At 53.0% G+C, this 16748-nt stretch overlaps 1 long non-coding RNA gene across 1 annotated transcript; it reads right to left on the reverse strand.

The window, feature by feature from the left end:
• Window positions 1-12355: 12355 nt before the first annotated feature.
• LOC116150016 (uncharacterized) lies at window positions 12356-14323 on the reverse strand. Its single transcript, XR_004133663.2, has 3 exons — window positions 14068-14323; window positions 13619-13711; window positions 12356-13247 (listed from the first exon to the last, which is right to left on the reverse strand). It is a non-coding gene; the product is annotated as an uncharacterized LOC116150016 (long non-coding RNA).
• Between the last annotated feature and the right edge of the window lie 2425 nt (window positions 14324-16748).

The raw sequence follows: 16748 nt of genomic DNA on the forward strand, positions 1-16748 counted from the left end.
CCATTATAGTTACTACAAGATACTGAATATACTTCCCTGTGCTAAGCAGAAGAAACTTACTTGTCTATTTTATATATAGTAGTTAGGATCTGCAAACCCTGACCTCCCTTTGGAAGCCGAGGTGTCTTCCTCAAATTCCCATCCCCACCGGCCAGGAGTCGCCCTCGGAGGAGACAGAGGTGGGGGCTCTGATTCTCATCAAAGGGGGTCTCAGCTTGCTGGGCCCTGGCAGTAGGTGCACATCCAACCTGGAGGGCCCGGAGAGCTGTCTGGAGGCGGGGAGGGAGCTGGTGGGGGGTGTCGAATCTGGGCAGGTCTCCAGAGCTGAGCCCTGGCTGTGTCCTCCTGATGGTGCTCAGAGAGCTGTCCCTTCCTACGGTTAAAGAGAAAATCACACACATACCGCGTGTCCCCTGCGGGAGGCACGCAGAGGGGTGCTCCACTTCTTAATCCACCTTTACGTTCACAAGGCGCTTCTCAGCTTTAAAGCTGTGAAGGTGGGATGGAATCTCCCCCCACCCCATAATCTCCACACACGAGGGCACCTGTGGTTTTTAATATTGACTGATATTTAACTTGGGCCCAGAGCTAGAAATACGGAAATAAGAAATAAGAAATAAGCTCCATCTTAACATCTTCAAATGTTAAGATGAGGTCTAGTACAATGACTGATCATTTTATCCAAGATAAATTATTTCAGTTGAATTTAAGTTGGAATTGCATGGTGAGTTTTGCTAAAGTGTTGATTTTTCCTTAAGTTACAAAACCTCTTTTTTTTAAATTGAAGTGTAGTCAGTTACAATGTGTCAGTTTCTGGTGTGCAGCACAACGTCCCAGTCATGCATATATGTACACATATATTTGTTTTCATATTCTTTTTCATTAAAGGTTATTATAAGATATTGAAAATAGTTCCCTGTGCTATACAGAAGAAATTTGTTTTTTTTATCTATTTTTATATATAGTGGTTAACATTCACAAATCTCAAACTCCCAAATTTATCCCTTCGCACCCCCATTCTCCAGTAACCATAAAATTGTTTACTATGTCTGTGAATCTGTTTCTGTTTTATAAATGAGTTCATTAGTGTCTTCTTTCTTTCTTTTTCTTTCTTTCTTTCCTTTCTTTCTTTCTTTCTTTCTTTCTTTCTTTCTTTCTTTCTTTCTTTCTTTCTTTCTTTCTTTCTTTCTTTCTTTCTTTCTTTCTTTCTTTCCTTCTTTCTTTCTTCCTTTCTTCCTTTCTTTCTTTCTTCTTTTAGATTCCACATATGTGTGCTATCATATGGTATTTATCCCTCTCTTTCTGGCTTATTTCACTTAGAGTGACAATCTCCAGGTCCAACCATGTTGCTGCAAATAGCATTATTTTATTCCTCTTTATGGCTGAATAGTATTCCCTTGTATAAATATACCACAATTTCTTTACCCAGTCATCTGTCGATGGACATTCAGGTTGTTTCCATGTCTTGGCTATTGTAAATAGTGCTGCTGTGAACATTAGGGTGCATGTATCTTTTCAAATTAGAGTTCCCTCCCAATATATGCCAGGAATGGGATTGCTGGGACATATGGTAAGTCTATTTCTTTTGTTTTTTGAGGAATCTCCATAGTATTTTCCACAGTGGCTGCACCAAACTACATTCCCACCAGCAGTGTAGGAGGGCTCCCTTTTCTCCACAGCCCCTCCAGCATTTGTTGTCTGTGGACTTTTGAATGATGGCCATTCTGGCTGGTGTGAGGTGATACCTCACTGTAGTTTTTTACATTTCTCTGATAGATATTTTGAGCATTTTCTCACATGCCTATTGGCTATTATAACCTCTTTAAATTATTCTACAAAATTTTTCACCATTCAAAAGCCCTAAGATAGCAGTTCAATCCAGGCAGTCTGAGGTTCCAATAGTATACTGTCCCCAGGAGAGAAACAGCCCATTAGCAAATGCCCCGGTGACAGGTGTATAATTTCTCTAACACTTTTTTCCAGGTACCTTGAAAACGCCCTGCATTATCAATGTTCAACTTAACCAATTCATATAAAACCAAACTGAGTTCAGGAAGGTTTTCTTAGTGGGTACATACATCAGAGAATGTGTGTGATTAAAATCATTTGCAGTGTCTACTTTTCCCTGCCCAGCAATACTTTATCAAGGGACGACTGCTGTCATAGCGCTGGATGGCAGTTTCAAGGGAGAAAAGAAGGGTAGTTAAGGGTTTGCCATCCAAGGGCTCCCGATCGAGTTGACTTCATTTGGAAATCTAGGGGCATCCACACACCCTTCCTGTGTATGACTCCGTGTCAGTGGAGAGAGACTGACAGGAATCACGCAGGTTCAGAAATCTGCTGTTCCTCATACAGGTGGCTTAGAGAAGGCTGCTGGAGCCCGAGGCTGCAGGACATTGCCTTCCTTCCCTTTTGCACCATCCACAACGCAGCATCACAGTCAAGGAGGCGCGTAAGTGCTGGCCCTCGCTGGGCCCCACGGGAGGCAGTGGGAGGCTGGGTGTGGCAGGAGTGCCACGTCCATCAGGCCAGTCTCCGCAGTGTGCCATGAATGAACTGGAATAATGAATCCACTTTCTTCCCGCTGCAAGTCACTGGACTTCTAGGGAAGGAGCCAGGAGCTGCAGCGGAGTCTGCTCTGTGCAGCCCCTCGGGGAAGGGGCGGAGAAACAGGGGGTGAGGCTCCCCAGAGCGCTCACATCGGAGGACGCCGCCCCGGGACCATCCCCCGTCAGGATACGCAGTGTCCCTCCTGGTTAACAGAGCTCCAGATTTCACAGCCTTTGTCAGCTGTCTCAAAGTTCAATGAGGTATAAATAATGCTTTTTGGCCTTTTGAGATAGTAACCCTATCAATTTATTTATTCAAAACCATTTATCCACTGTTGATACAAGTCTCGGTTAAATCAACCGACAGATTCCCCCAGACTCAAGGAGCTCAAGTCACACAGTTGAGGAAGACAATTGACATCAACTACAAACTTCATTTAAATGTAAATAAAACAGAGTATTGGCAGGTCTGAGTGTCGTGCAGTAAAATGAGTAGGACTGGATCTGGACAGGGACGTCTGGGAGGCCTGAGAGGCCTGTGCTGTTTTGAGTGGAGTGGTTGGAGAAGGTGGTCATCCTGAGAAGGGGTCTTGGTCTGGAGACTGGAGACGAGACGACATCGGCTGGGGAAAGAGTGACCAAGGCAGAGGGCGCGGCTGCCCCGAGGCTCCGAGGCCTGAGGTCTGGCTGGAGGATGAACGAGGGGCCGGCGCCCAGGGAAGGGGCGTAACGTAGGAGACAAAGCAGATAAAATATGGCAGAAAGCCCCGGACTTTTCACTCCAAGTGATGTGGGAGTCATTGGCAGCTTCCAGAAGAAGAGTGATGCCTTCTTACATTTCGAGGCCCCTCCGGAGCTGCCTGGTTTGAGATGGGCTGCAGGGGTGAGGGTGGAGGCAAGAAAGCTGTTCAGAGACAAGAATGCCTTCAGCCTTGAGCGCAGCAGCACCAGCGGTGAGAAGCGGTTTGACTCGGTGCAGACGGCAGGGGGCAGGGGCAAGGATGTCACTGAACCTTCGGATGGGGGCGTGAAAGCAACGAGGCGTCTGGACCTCTGGCCTGAAGGATGCGCAGGTCGCAGGGGCTGAAGGACCGCTGTGGAGAGCAGCAGGTCTCGCGGGTACGGCTGGGAGACCAGCACTCTGAGGTGCTCATCACTTTCCGTTAGACGTCTTCACTGATGCTCGGAAGGCAGGAGACAGCTGAGCTAGTTGGTGCATCTGGGAAACGTCATCCCCTGAACGGTGTGGGAAGCCTCGGTGGCAACACGATCACTAAGGGATGAGGTTGAAGTGAGAGGAGGAGGTTCCTTGCTCGGAGTCCCTGGGAAGTGGGCGGGTCCGGGCGAAAGGACCTTGAGCTGCAGGGCCCTCGTGCTAGGAGGTGAACCAGGTGTCTGAAGGGCAGTGAGATGGTCCTGCTGGACAAGGACAAAGACGCTGGAATTGGCAGAGGGACCTAGTAACTTGTGGGCGCCGGGACCTCGTCTGCATCAGGTGGATGTAGGAAAGCCACGTGGGCCAGGCTGCTCAGGGAATGGAGACGGAGCAGGACAGAGCTTCCTGAGGGGTACCTGGTCAGGAGGCAGGAGAAGGGAAGTTGTGAAAACAGAAGCTGAAGGAAGTGATTCAGCCAAGGGGGCACCTCGGGAGCAGGTGGGGCGAATGGCTGAGATGCCCCTGCTGCGCTCCTGGTGTATGTGCTTGGGATGGGAGGGACGGGAGGGGGCAGGAAGCAAAGATTTATCCCCACTGTCCTTTGTTCCTTAAGTGAGAACTGTCGGCATATGACTAGGATCCCTGAAGCTCTGAGATGCCAAGGCAGATGCAGAAGATTGAGGAGCCCGGGGGTCCCAGCATCTTCGCTACGGCCAGACCACTGAGAGGTGCAGGCTGCCCGCCAGGGGCAGAGTGGAGAGGGTGGGTGGGCAGAGGCCCGCTTTGGACTTGGTGCCTTCCTGTAACGTCAGTGTTGTATATGATCATTATAAGATGGCAACTTGTATCGTAAATCCATTGTCAGCTCAATAAGCAGATGCAGAAACCTGAATTCCAGTTATTTTTCTCTATAAGAGAACATATTGCTTATATTTAAAATATATTTTTGCATCTGTGCTGTTCGAAGACCTAGACTGGGCCAGCCTCTCTTCAAGGGAAGCATCACTAAGAAGGCTGGGATGTGAGCTCATCGCAGCTCTGCTGCTCTGGGGGGAAGGGGGCAGCTGGCAAGGGACCCCCTCCTGGCCGCAAAGCCCTGGGGCTGTGTGTCTTTGGTCCCGATCATCCCAGGTTGTGCCGAGCGGCAGCCGTATCAGTTAACGCTCACCGGGCCCTCGCGTCTTATCTCAGAGTTCGCGGTGGCTGCACTACGAGCCCCGGGTGCACAGCAGTGCAGCGTCCCTCTCGTTTGTCGCAAGTGCTCACAGTGTGCAGGCAGCACGCGACGCCGGGCCCACGCTGGGGGGTGCCTGTCGCAGCGACAGCGCGGTGAGTGTCGTGGCCCCGCAGTGCAGGTGCAGCGAAGGCGGTGTCTCCCCAGAGTGGGGCCCTGGCGGGGACACAGGCTCTGGGGGAGCAGAAGCCCAGAGCGGCAGCAGAGGGACACCCTCTGGACCCCGGGGAGGTAGGCAGCAGACAGAAGGGGCTCCAGGCTTGGCTGGCCCCCCAGATGGAGGTGGGAGGTGGGAGGGAGGGAGGTGGGAGTCGTGTGGGCCCAGAGAGATCCACCAGCCTGGCCCTTAGAGGACCCCGCAGGAGGGATGGGGAAGCGGCCCGGCTCAACAACTCTGTCAGAGAAGTTGGGAAGCTGTGCGCACACGGAAGCCTCCCCTCTGCCGCCTGGACCACACCTCACCCAGGGTCCCCCCCACCCCCCGTCCCCTCCGCGGGCACAGGAAGCCCAGTCACAGCATGAAGATCCCCCCCCCAGCCGCGTGCTCCCCTGGGGGAGCGGGGCCCAGCCGGCTTGCTTAGGGACAGGCCGACAAGGTGCTGCGGGCTGGGCGGCCGGGAGCCTCAGCGCCTCAGTCCGCGGGGCGGGTGTCAGAGCAAGGCGCCAGCAGGGCTGGTTCCCTCTGAGGCTGAGGGACGACGTGGGACACATCGCTGTCCTAGGGTTCTGGTGGCCCCTGCCACCCTTCGTGCTCCTGGCTCGCACCTGCGTCACAGCCCTCTCTGCCTCCGTTCCCCCGGCCTCCTCCTTGCGGGTCACTCTTCTCATAAGCACCCCCGCGTCACTGGGTTAGGGGCCCCCTACTCCAGTGTGACCGCATGTTAACTAGTTAATCCTACAACTGCCCTGTTTCCAAATCAGGCGACATGATGGGGGTTGGGACTTCAACAGACAGATAATTGGAGGACATGGCTCAACTCGTAACAGTCAGCAAGAGCCGGCGAGCCCTCCCTCAAACTCTCCATGGGCTCCTCCGGCCCTCTTGCTCCGTGGCTCAGAGCGATAGCTGGCGCCTGCGAATACTCGGAGAGCGCCTGCCGCGCTGCAGGGTTGTAGAGGCACCTGCCACGTTTGAGCTCGTTTGATCATGACGACCCTATGCGAGGGGGATGGGTCTCACTTTCCAGGTGTGGAAATGAAGTGGAGGTTCAGAGAGGTTAAGTGAGCAACTCGAGGACACACAGCAAGGAATTCAGATGCGGGCAGAGGCTGCCCCACCACCTTGCCTCCTGAAGACACAGGCCCAAGAGCGATCCTTGCTCACTCCTGCTGAGGGAAGGCTTCCTCACACGTGCTGCACTGTATTTAAGCACCTGGGACGGATATAACACTAGAGCATTGTTTTGAGGCTGGTGGGTTTTTATATATGAAAACAAATCTTGGTGGAAAATTGGTGTGTGTGTGTGTTTAAGAGCATTTCTCTAATTACCTGCTAGAGACACTTTGCCCCCTAAGCAATCACGATGCCCAGTATTCTGCTTATTCTGGGTGTGTGCTGCAGAAATGGAAAATATTAAATCCAGCCCTGCTCTCTGGGAAAAAACAGAGTCTACTGAATAAAGGGCAATATTATAAAAAGTGTTCTACAGCAGAAAGGGGCACGTTCCATCAAGATCAATAAGGAAAAGAAAACAATTTAAGCCGAACTTTGCTTCAAATTAAAATGCAGGTTTATTTTTAAAGAAAGAAAAATCGCCCCTCAGTAGAAGTGTTTGTCTGGGACGCAAACCTCTGATAGAAAATTGGCTCTGCCTTAAAATAGTTGGTGCATAATGATTTCTTCCTTTAATGTTTTGAGAGTTTTATTATCTTTGGATACATATCAACACATTGTAGATGCAAAAAGGAGCAGCCTGTGGGCACCAGAGAGAGTTTTCAATAACGTAATTACAGTGTTGTAGCAAAGCGCCCCGTCCGTGCTCTCAGCTCACACTCAGTGCGCACAGGCTTTCAAAGCATCTAGTGACACCTGCCTCAGTCTGCTCAGGCGGCCGTAACAAAATGCCAGGGACTAAGCAGCTCAAATGACAGAACATCGTTTTCTCATGGTTCTGGAGGCAGGAAGTCCAACATCAAGGTCCTGCAGTTCGGATTCTTGGTGAGGGCTCTCTTCCTGGCTTGAAGACGGCAGCCTTCTTCCTGTGTCCTCACCTATCAGAGAGGGAGGGAGGGAAGGAGAGAGAGAGAAGACATGGGGATGGAGACAGAGATAGGGATGGAGATGGGGAGAGAGATGGAGATACAGATGGAGATGAGGGTGGGGAGAGAGAGAGAGAAGAGACGGAGACAGAGAGGTGGAGACAGTGATGGGGATAAGGGGAGAGATGGAGGTAGAGAGACAGGTGGATAAGGGGGTGCGGATGGGGAGAGAGACAGAGAGAGCTCTCTGGTGTCTCTTCTTTTTCTTAAGACTCGAATCTTACTGGTTCAGGGCCCCACCCTTCTGCCCTCACTTCACCTTTATCACATCCAGCAAACACAGTCACGCTGCGGTGACGGCTTCAACACGTGCATCTGTGGGGATGCACTTCGGGTGGGAACAGTGTCCATGTAACTGTCACAGGATGGTCTCTCCACACATGAAGACTGGGACCGCTCCAGTTAGGGTGTTGCTCTGGGAATAGCATTTGGAGAAGTATGATCTGCACTATTTCCTGATGGGATCTGAACTGTTCAGCACAAGTGGAGACAGCCATGGGATTTCTGGAAACTTCCCTGTGGGTCATTATAATTAAAGAGCTCCGAACTTTTAGATAGCATACTTCAAGAAATTTACCACCCTCCTCAATCCACTAAAACCCCCCTTTGGGGTCTGCGGTGTTGGTTTGGGCCACCCAGCCCCCCCAGACCATCCCCAGACCACGGCGATCGTAACTTCCTGAGGTTTCGGTTCTCCTTGAATCATCTACCAGCTGCTGTTGGTCACTCTAGCAGCTTTTATTTACGTCGCTTGTTTGTTTCTTTCTTTATGCCGCTTTTTTACGCCACTGTTTCAGCTAGACCTGCTTCAGCGACGTGACCTGAAATTTCCTGGAGTAGCACGTATGATTGGATTTCCTAGATGTAAGGATGAACGAACCACAGTACCATGCAGTATTTCAAAGCACTTCACAGTTTACAAAGGCTTTCACATACGCTTTCCAAGAGTGGTTCTAACTTCACGCGCCCTGAGGGAGAGGTCCGCACTGCCATTTGTGGGGGCCGGGAGGCAACCAGGACGTGGGGAGAGGGAGTGACTTGCAAGAAGCTACCCCGTGATCGGGGTGAGGTGCAGCCTAGGCCTTGGAGTCTAATGAAGGAGTAGCTGGCATTTGGGATAAAATGCAGCATTTTATTCCCAGGTGGAATTTGAGATCTATTTCTAGCACCATGTGTTTTCAAAACACACATGAATGGCAACCTTTTCAAGGATAAAGGTGAAGAATGTGGCATTTTTACTCTTCAAAGCATCACTGTCCCTGCCGGTTTTCCACGAATGCACCGCGGTTGCCACCTTGTGAGAGGATTCAGACCTGTTAAAGATCTTCCTCAAAGATCGATTTGTGATCATGGGAGCTCGGAGGTTAGAACGAAGCGGTGTGTGAGCTGTCGATCCGCACACCAGGGGTGATCTTGTGAGGAAGAGCATTTATTTTCTCCACTTGAAAAAGGAGACACACGTGCTGTAGCAATCTTCTGGGTCAGATAATTGCAATGATCTTGGTTAAAGTGTAGAAAGGGTCAGAGGTCTGGCCGGGTCATAGTCTGCCCCTGTTGCCACCACAGCTTGTCTCCATTTAAGTAAAATAATGTAATTGGTTTGAGGACAGAGTTGCTTCCTGCTCACAGCGCAGTCGAGCCTGTGGTCGGTGAAGAGTTGCCGACTTTCAGCTCAGCTCAGGTCATGGCCTGTGTTGGGGGCTGACTGAGACCCACCAGGACCTCCTATCACTCTCTGTGATTAAAAGCAGAGCAGCCAAGGACGGGCCCCCAGTCCAGTCCTGGACCGAGAACGGACAGCAGTGTGCCCTCCTCCAGCATCACTACCCTCCAGAGGCAGGAGGGGCATCGGATGTCATGGGGCATCCCCCTGAGGCCAGGACAGGGATCTGTGAGAAGAACACAGACCTGCAGTGTCCTCTCTCCCTCCTCCGTGGAGTGAGCAGGGGGCATGCACTGCACTTCAGAGTTTGCAGAGGATGTCCACACTGCCTGCCACTGCAGCTCCAGACGTGCCCAGCCTGCTTTGGCAGGTAAGTGACAGCCTGGTGACCCAGATTCCTCCAGCGCCCCCCCCACCCACAGCAGCCTGCTTGTGGGGACAGTCCTCCCCAACACAGGGGCCTTGGAAGAATGCGTTCAGATGCAGGACTGGGCTTGGCTGTCAGCGCTTCTCAACAAGAGGCCAGTGGAAGGCAGAGAATGCGCTCCCACGATATGTAGAGGCGAGCGCTGGGATGCTGTGCTGGGTACAACAAGATCAACCGGGTCTAAAACCAGTGACAGAAAGACTCAGAAACGCAACCATAGAGGCAGGACCCGCGGGGCAGGCAGGAAGCGCTCCCACCAGAAGCATCCAGCAGTGGTGGGGTCCCCTCGGCAAAAAGTTCCCGTCCAGCTCAGCCCCGCAGTCTACAAAGCCTTTATGACCTGACTCTGACCTTTTCACCCTCATTTCTGGATAATTCCTCACCGACTCTGTACCTCCGCCCAGGTCCTCTTTCCAAGCCTGCTGGAGATGACTGCCAGCAGGAGCCTTCCAGGACCTTCCGGACGGGAGGCGCCTCCCACCACTTGGGTCCATTAGCTGAACTTCCCTCCGATACTTTCAGTCCAGCTTTACTGCCATCGACTTAACACACAACCAAAGTATCTCTCTCTAGACTGTAACTCTGCAGGCTTCTAGATTATTTTAAGTACCCATTGCTATGTAACAAATCACCCCAAACCTAGTTTTAAACAACAACTTACTATCTTTCCACTGGGTCCTTCTTTGCTCCAGGGCCACTCTGAAGCCCCTCCAGCCGGGAACTTGGGGGAACTGGTACATCAGGACGGTCTGCCGTCTTCAGCTGCCTCACCTCACACGGCCTGGGACAGCTTGTTAGTCATCCTGGGATGTCTTTGTAAGCCCCACGATGTCACCTCTGCCACATGCTTGGGTAAAGGAAATCACAAGGTCAGCCCACCATAGAGGGAAGTCACTCCACTTTTAACACAGGGGGTGGGCACAGCGTGCACTCGGGGAGGGGGACACTGGGGACTGTCTGAAGCATAGATTGCAGATTTCATTTCCATCTTGCTCACAGCCGTGCTCTCAGCAGCTGCTGAAGTGCGATTCATAGAGCAGTCAGTAGGAATTGACTAAATGGAAAAATGTGCAAGGCCACGTTCCCTGGAGGGGTTCAGGGAGCATGGGGACCACACAGGAGCCACGTTCCAGGGGTGCAGTGGGCTGGATGTCTGGATGCCCCCAAATTTCATGGGTTGACATCCTAGCTCCCAATGTGACGGCCTCAGGAGCTGGGGACTTGGGGAGAACATCAGGGTGTGAGGGCGGAGCCCTGTGAATGGGACTCACAGTGTGAGAAGGAACCAGGGAACTAGCCCGCCCCCTCCCCACCAGGTGAGGACACGGGAGAAGGCGGCCATCTGCCACCTGGAGGAGGGCCCTCCCAGAGCCCAGCCACGCCGGCCCCACGACGTTGGCCTTCTGCCTCCAGACGGTGAGACATGAGTGTCCGTCGTTTATAAGCCCCTGGTCTGTTACTGCGGCCTGAATGGACAATGACAAGGAGGGCAGACTTCAGACAGCAGGCACGTGTAGCCCGGTGACAGTCCTCAGCTGTGTGACCGGGCTGTCCCCCGGCTTCAGCAGCTCGTGAGGACACAGAGCAGGGTGACAGGAGAGGCGGGGTGAGGCACTGCAAGGGGAGGGGGGGTGGCTGCCTGCCAGGGGCCTGGGGCACGCCGCATGCTTCATTCCAAAGGCAATCCCCTCCCACATCCACTCAGCCTCTCTGCGCCTTGTGTGTAACTGTGAGATCAGAGAACACGTATGGATTTGGTTTTGGCCTGCGGCTCCCGGCACAGAGCTCCTCCAACCCTGTCATTTCCTGGGTGATAGGAGCATCTTTTATTCTAATGAGGGTGGGCTCCTGGATGGGGGCGGGTCACCAGAAAGACCAAACCCGGACTAGAAGCTTGGGATTTCCAGCCCCACAGCCCATCCCCAGAGAGGGGAGAGGGGCTGGAAATGGAGCTGTCGATGGACCACCTAGCGAGGAGGTCGCCATAGAATCCCGATAGCGCAGGCTCGGCGCTTCCAGGTGAGTGAACACGTCCAGGTACCGGGATGGGGCGTGCCTCAGCTCCACGGGGACAGAAGCTCCTGCGCTCAGGACCCTGCCAGACCTCACTCTGCGCATCTCTCCACTGACTGCCCATGTGTGTCCATCACATCCTTTAATAAACTGGAAAAGTGTTTCCCTGAGTGGTGTGAGCCACTCCTGCAAATTAACTGAAGGAGGGGCTGTGACACCTCTGATTTGTCGCTGAACTGGACAGAAATTGGGGGACACCGGGGGACCTAACTTGCCACTGGCATCTGCATGGGGGCGGTCTCCTGGGACTGAGCCCTTCCCTAACCTGTGGGGTCGGACCCGCCTCCAGGTGGCCGGGGTCGGAGCGGAGCTGGGCTGCAGGACGCCCGGCTGGTGCGGCAGCACGGCCTGGGGTGGGGAAAACACCCACGTGTCTGGTGTCAGACGTGTTCTGAGTGTGACTGTGGCCTGAGAGCAAAGGGGGAACCTGGGAAAAACAATGTTTTTTTTTTTTTTTATACAAAAATGTGTAAAGTGCATGATGCTGACCATTTGTGAGGGACAAGGGAATATTTCAACTTTTTTAAAACACCCCCCCCCCACCTCCCGCCACCCTTTGCCCGCGCAGCCTGGCGGGGCCGGAGCGGGGCGGGGCAGGCGTCCCTGGATTCAGCCCAGCACGTTCATCTCCGCGGCGGTTCTCACAGAGTGTCCATCGGGGGGAAATGTCTTTGCTGTCCCCGAAATATAAACGCCCCAGCTTCCTTTTACCCATTATTTTCCCAGAGCGTGATATTCTGTGATTCTCTTTGAAAAACATTGTATCGTTTTTGTCGAGAAGGTTTCTTGTCACAATTTTCTGCGGAAGAAGACAACCAAGTGCAAACCAGCAGCTCGGCCGCTCGCTCAGGGCAGCAGGCGCGGCCGGAGCCAGGCCCGAGGGGGCGCGCAGGGCCCCGCGGGACGTGAGAGCAATTACCTCTCCCCGCCGCGTATGCAATATTTTACACATTAAGTGCATCATTAATATATACAAACACCACGTGTTGTACAGTATTTTATTAAATTCACTTATCTTGGCCTTTCACTTTATTATTGCATTACAGAATAAAAAGCACGGTTAACGTATCTTGTGTCAGATAATTGCATTTCTTTTTTTCCCCTCCTTTCAGAAATATAGCTCACTCAGAGAATAACCAAAAAAGATAATTCAGATTCAGATTCAACTAAAATTAATCGAGCACTTACCATGTACCAGCCTCAGCGCTGGGAACATTTATATACACTGACTCATGAATGAGGAAACTATTATCAGACCCTGGTTTTGCACCAAGGCACAGAAATGAGAGGCATGATGATGCCGGAGGGAAGGGCTGGAATTTACGCCCCAAAGAGATTCTACTTCCAAAATGAGGCTGCCGTCCTGTGCCCAACGCATCTCCTGCACAGATGGTAGAAAGAGAGCTGGGAACTTGGAAATCTGTGGGGAAGATATTATTACTGACAACTCGACAACAACGGCCAACTCAATTTAAAAAAATGGGCAAAGGACCTGACTTAACATTTCTCCAAACATTTACAAATGGCCAGTGAGCACATGAGGTTTCAACGTCACTAAAGACTAGGAGACTGAAAATCAAAACCGCAGCGCCACAGCGCGTCACACCTGCTAGGGCGGCCGCTACTGAAAACAGAGAAAGTGGGAGCTGGTGAGGGCGTGGCGACTCTGGGCCCCTGTGCTCTGCTCGTGGGGATGTGAAACGGAGCAGCCGCGGTGGGAAAAACTGGGACAGTTTCTCAAAAGAATATGGCCCAGTAACTCCACTTCCAGACATACATGCAAAAGAATTGAAATCAGTAGCACGAACAGTCACTTGTTCACCACGTGTACTGTTGGTGGAACCTGAGAGTCCTTCAGCAGGTGACGGCTACACACCATGGGGTGCCTGTAGAAAAGAATATTACTCAGACTTGAAGATAAATTCTGACACAGGCTGCAATGTGCATGAACCTTGAGGGCGTCGTGCTGGTCACAAAGGACAAATGTGTGACTCCACCTGTGTGGGATCCCTGGAGTGTCAAATCTGTAGAAACGGAAGGCTGAGTGGTGGTTGTCTGGGGCTGGAGGGGGTGGGGGTTTAATTTAATAGGGGCAGGGTTTCAGTTTGGGAAAATGAAAAAGTTCCGCAGATGGGGGATGACGGTCCTACAGCAACGTGAATGTATTTAGTGCCACAAGCCTGTGCTCGTAAAAATGGCTAAAATGGTAAATTGTACATCATGTATATTTTACCATGATAAAAACATGATTACTTACGTAAAAACCACTCCTGCCGAAGTTTAGGGGAAAATGTGGAGAGAGCGTAATGCAGTATGAAGTGATGGGAGAAGCCTCAGACTTACAGATCTCCTGCAGACCGAAGAGGGAGAATGAAACCGAGAGCTACTTGGTCGTCTGGCTGAAGGACAGCTTCAATGCTGTGCGTAAATACCGATGTCCCGATGCAGAAAGATTTTAAGGGCAGTGACTGCTAATTCAGCCCCGGGGAGAAACCCCCGGGGGCCTCCCTCCCCGTTCTCTCCTCCTGCTGGGAGGCACTGCTCTGCCTCAGGTCCTTTATTTTTCCCTCCTCTTCCCTCCTGGTGCTCGACTCCCTCCTTCCCGCGGGGATCCCCGGGTGTACGGCCCACCCTGTCCCTAGACTGGCGTTTCGGGGCCCTGACGTCGAGGTCACGATGACGGGGATCACCGCCTTGGACGCTGACCTGGAAGCGGGACCTCTGTGCCTCCGGGCCGTGCAGGCGGCGCTGGGGACATCACAGCCGAGCGAGGACGCTGGGGGCCGGGTGGCCAGCACGGCCGAGCTGTTTGCCCCCGACCGCTTCCCTTCGCCGCCCGTCATCTGGGCGGAGTCAGAGGCGACATTCGCAGGCGAATCGCGGCTGAAGGGCGTCGTCCTGCGACCTCGGGGCTCACAGGGCTCTGGGGCAAAACCGTCCCCTGAGAGCACGTCTCCCTCGGGTAAACTTCGGGCGGAACTAGGCGCCGCGGGACCTCGGGCCTGGCTCTCCGCGCAGGCGCTGTTTTGGTGCGGAGGGAGACGGGTGTAAAACGGCTGCGCGCCGCCTGAGAGCGGGATGCCGGGGGGTGGGGGGCGGGGGCCGCTTCCGCCCACGAGCGCTGGTTTGCAGGCTGCTGCTCCCGCTCTTTCCACACAGGAAAGGGAAAGGAAACGCCGTTGCTCAAGGCGTGGGATAGAAGCGCCTCGCCCCCCGGGCTGGCGCGGGAGAAGCGGCGGGGGCGCCGGGTGGACGGCGCAGAACCGGCGCAGCGGCGCAGGAGGGACAGCCGGGCCTGTGCGGGAGCCGGGGGCCTGCGCCCCGCGGCGCGGACGCCGGTTGCCTGGCAGTGCGCACGCGCGCGCGCACACACACATACACACACAACACACACACACCATACACACCACACACACATACACACAATGCACACACAACACACACACACCACACAACACACACACATACCACAATGCACACACACCAGACAGACCACACACACCACACACACACACCACACAACACACACACAATGCACACACAACACACACACACCACACACACATACACACTGCACACACAACACACACAATGCACATACAACGCACACACACCACACACTACACACCACACACACCACACACACACACAACACACACACACATACACACAACACACACACAAGCACACACGCAATGCACACACACACCACACAACACACACATAATGCACACACAACACACACACCACACGCAGCACACACACATACACGCAACGCACACACAACACACACACAAGCACACATACACACACACAAGCATGCCTGTGCGTGGTTAGGAAATCTCAGGTGGTTTTGTTTCAGGCGGCGCAGGAATTCAGAGCCTGACTGCTAACATCCTGGGCCTTCCCTAGGCGTTGCTCAGACCACGAATTTGTCACTTTAGGAGGAAAGGTGACCTGCACTAAGGTGTTTTCATCCTATGCGTGGCAGGTCCCCCGTGTCGTGCGGGGGCCCCCTGAGTGCCGGGGGCAGGCAGCACCGTCCTCGCGTCCTGTCTGAGCTGGGCTCGGACTCCGCCTCCGGGCGTCAGCAGCACGCAGCCCCTGCTCAGCCCCGCACGCCGCACCACACGTCACACAGGAGGGAACGAGCAGATGAGGGGGTGTAGACTACGCCCAGAAACAGTGAGGTGAAGTGGGCTTCCAAATACCTGTGGGGGGACCCCCGCCAGGCAAGGTGAGTGTGAAGGTGGGACGGTGGCCAGGGCTGGGGGGCTCACGAGCAGATGGGGGCCGGGTATGAGAGGGAGGGAGACAGGGAGCAAGTACAGAGCAGAGGATGGAGACGGATGCAGGCACATGGGGAGTGGTCCAAACTCTGCACCTTGTCCCCCTCCAGGTAGGGAGGTCTGGATGGGGAACAGGTGACACATGTGTCTCTTTCACTCCAATTGTCTCCCCTTCAGTAAGAACTGAACAGCCTTCATCTCCTTGACACTTCCAGCAGGAAAGGACACAGCCAAGGGGGCAGGGGAGGGACCGGGATCTTAGATTCAGCCGTAGTTTTCACGTTGCCTCCATCTGCCCATGGAAGACAATGTGAGATTCGATAGAGATGCTTTGTTGGTCACCATTTAATCAGTATTTCTGGTAAAAGTTTAATTTGGAGATTACAAGGCTGATATATCAATTTAAATGCATAGTATAGCTTTCGATCTGAAATTTCCAGACAAGCTGACCTTACTTTGGGCTGAACTGATATAAAACAGAAAACCATACATAAGAGCAAAACATGGTAAGTCTAGTTCCCACTTCAGAATTTGTGAGTAGAAATTTCCTGGCTATTTTTTCCCTCTTTCTGGGTAAAAATGAAGTAGGTTGGAAGCCAGGGGTAAGGACGTGCTGCCTTTAACAAGAAGCCCCATTTCCGTCTAGGAAATGGGTCGAGGCAGCAAGGCTGGCCCAGTCATATCCCCCGAGTGCCCGTTCTTGGCGCCTTCGGTGTTCAGAGCCTGCAGGGCAGTGAGTTCTGCCCTAATTCATTCTCATGCCAAGATCCATTCACATTAAAACCCACGTTAACACGCCTGCCAGAATGGCCCAGATCCAAAACACCAACAGCACCAGAGGCTGGAGAGGACACGGAGCGACAGAGACTCTCATTCGTAGCTGGTGGGGACGCAAGACGGCGCAGCCACTTGGAAAGACAGTTGGCATTTCTACCAAAACTGACCAAATGACCCGGAAATCATGCCCCTTGGTATTTACCCAAAGGAGTTGAGAACTTACGGTTACCCAAAAATCTGCCTATGATGTTTATAGCAGCTTTATTTGTCATTGCCCAAACTTGAAAGCCACTAAGACGTCCTTCAGTAGGTGAATGGATA

This window comes from Camelus dromedarius, chromosome 3 (genome assembly GCF_036321535.1).
Source record: "Camelus dromedarius isolate mCamDro1 chromosome 3, mCamDro1.pat, whole genome shotgun sequence".
Lineage (NCBI taxonomy): Eukaryota > Metazoa > Chordata > Mammalia > Artiodactyla > Camelidae > Camelus > Camelus dromedarius.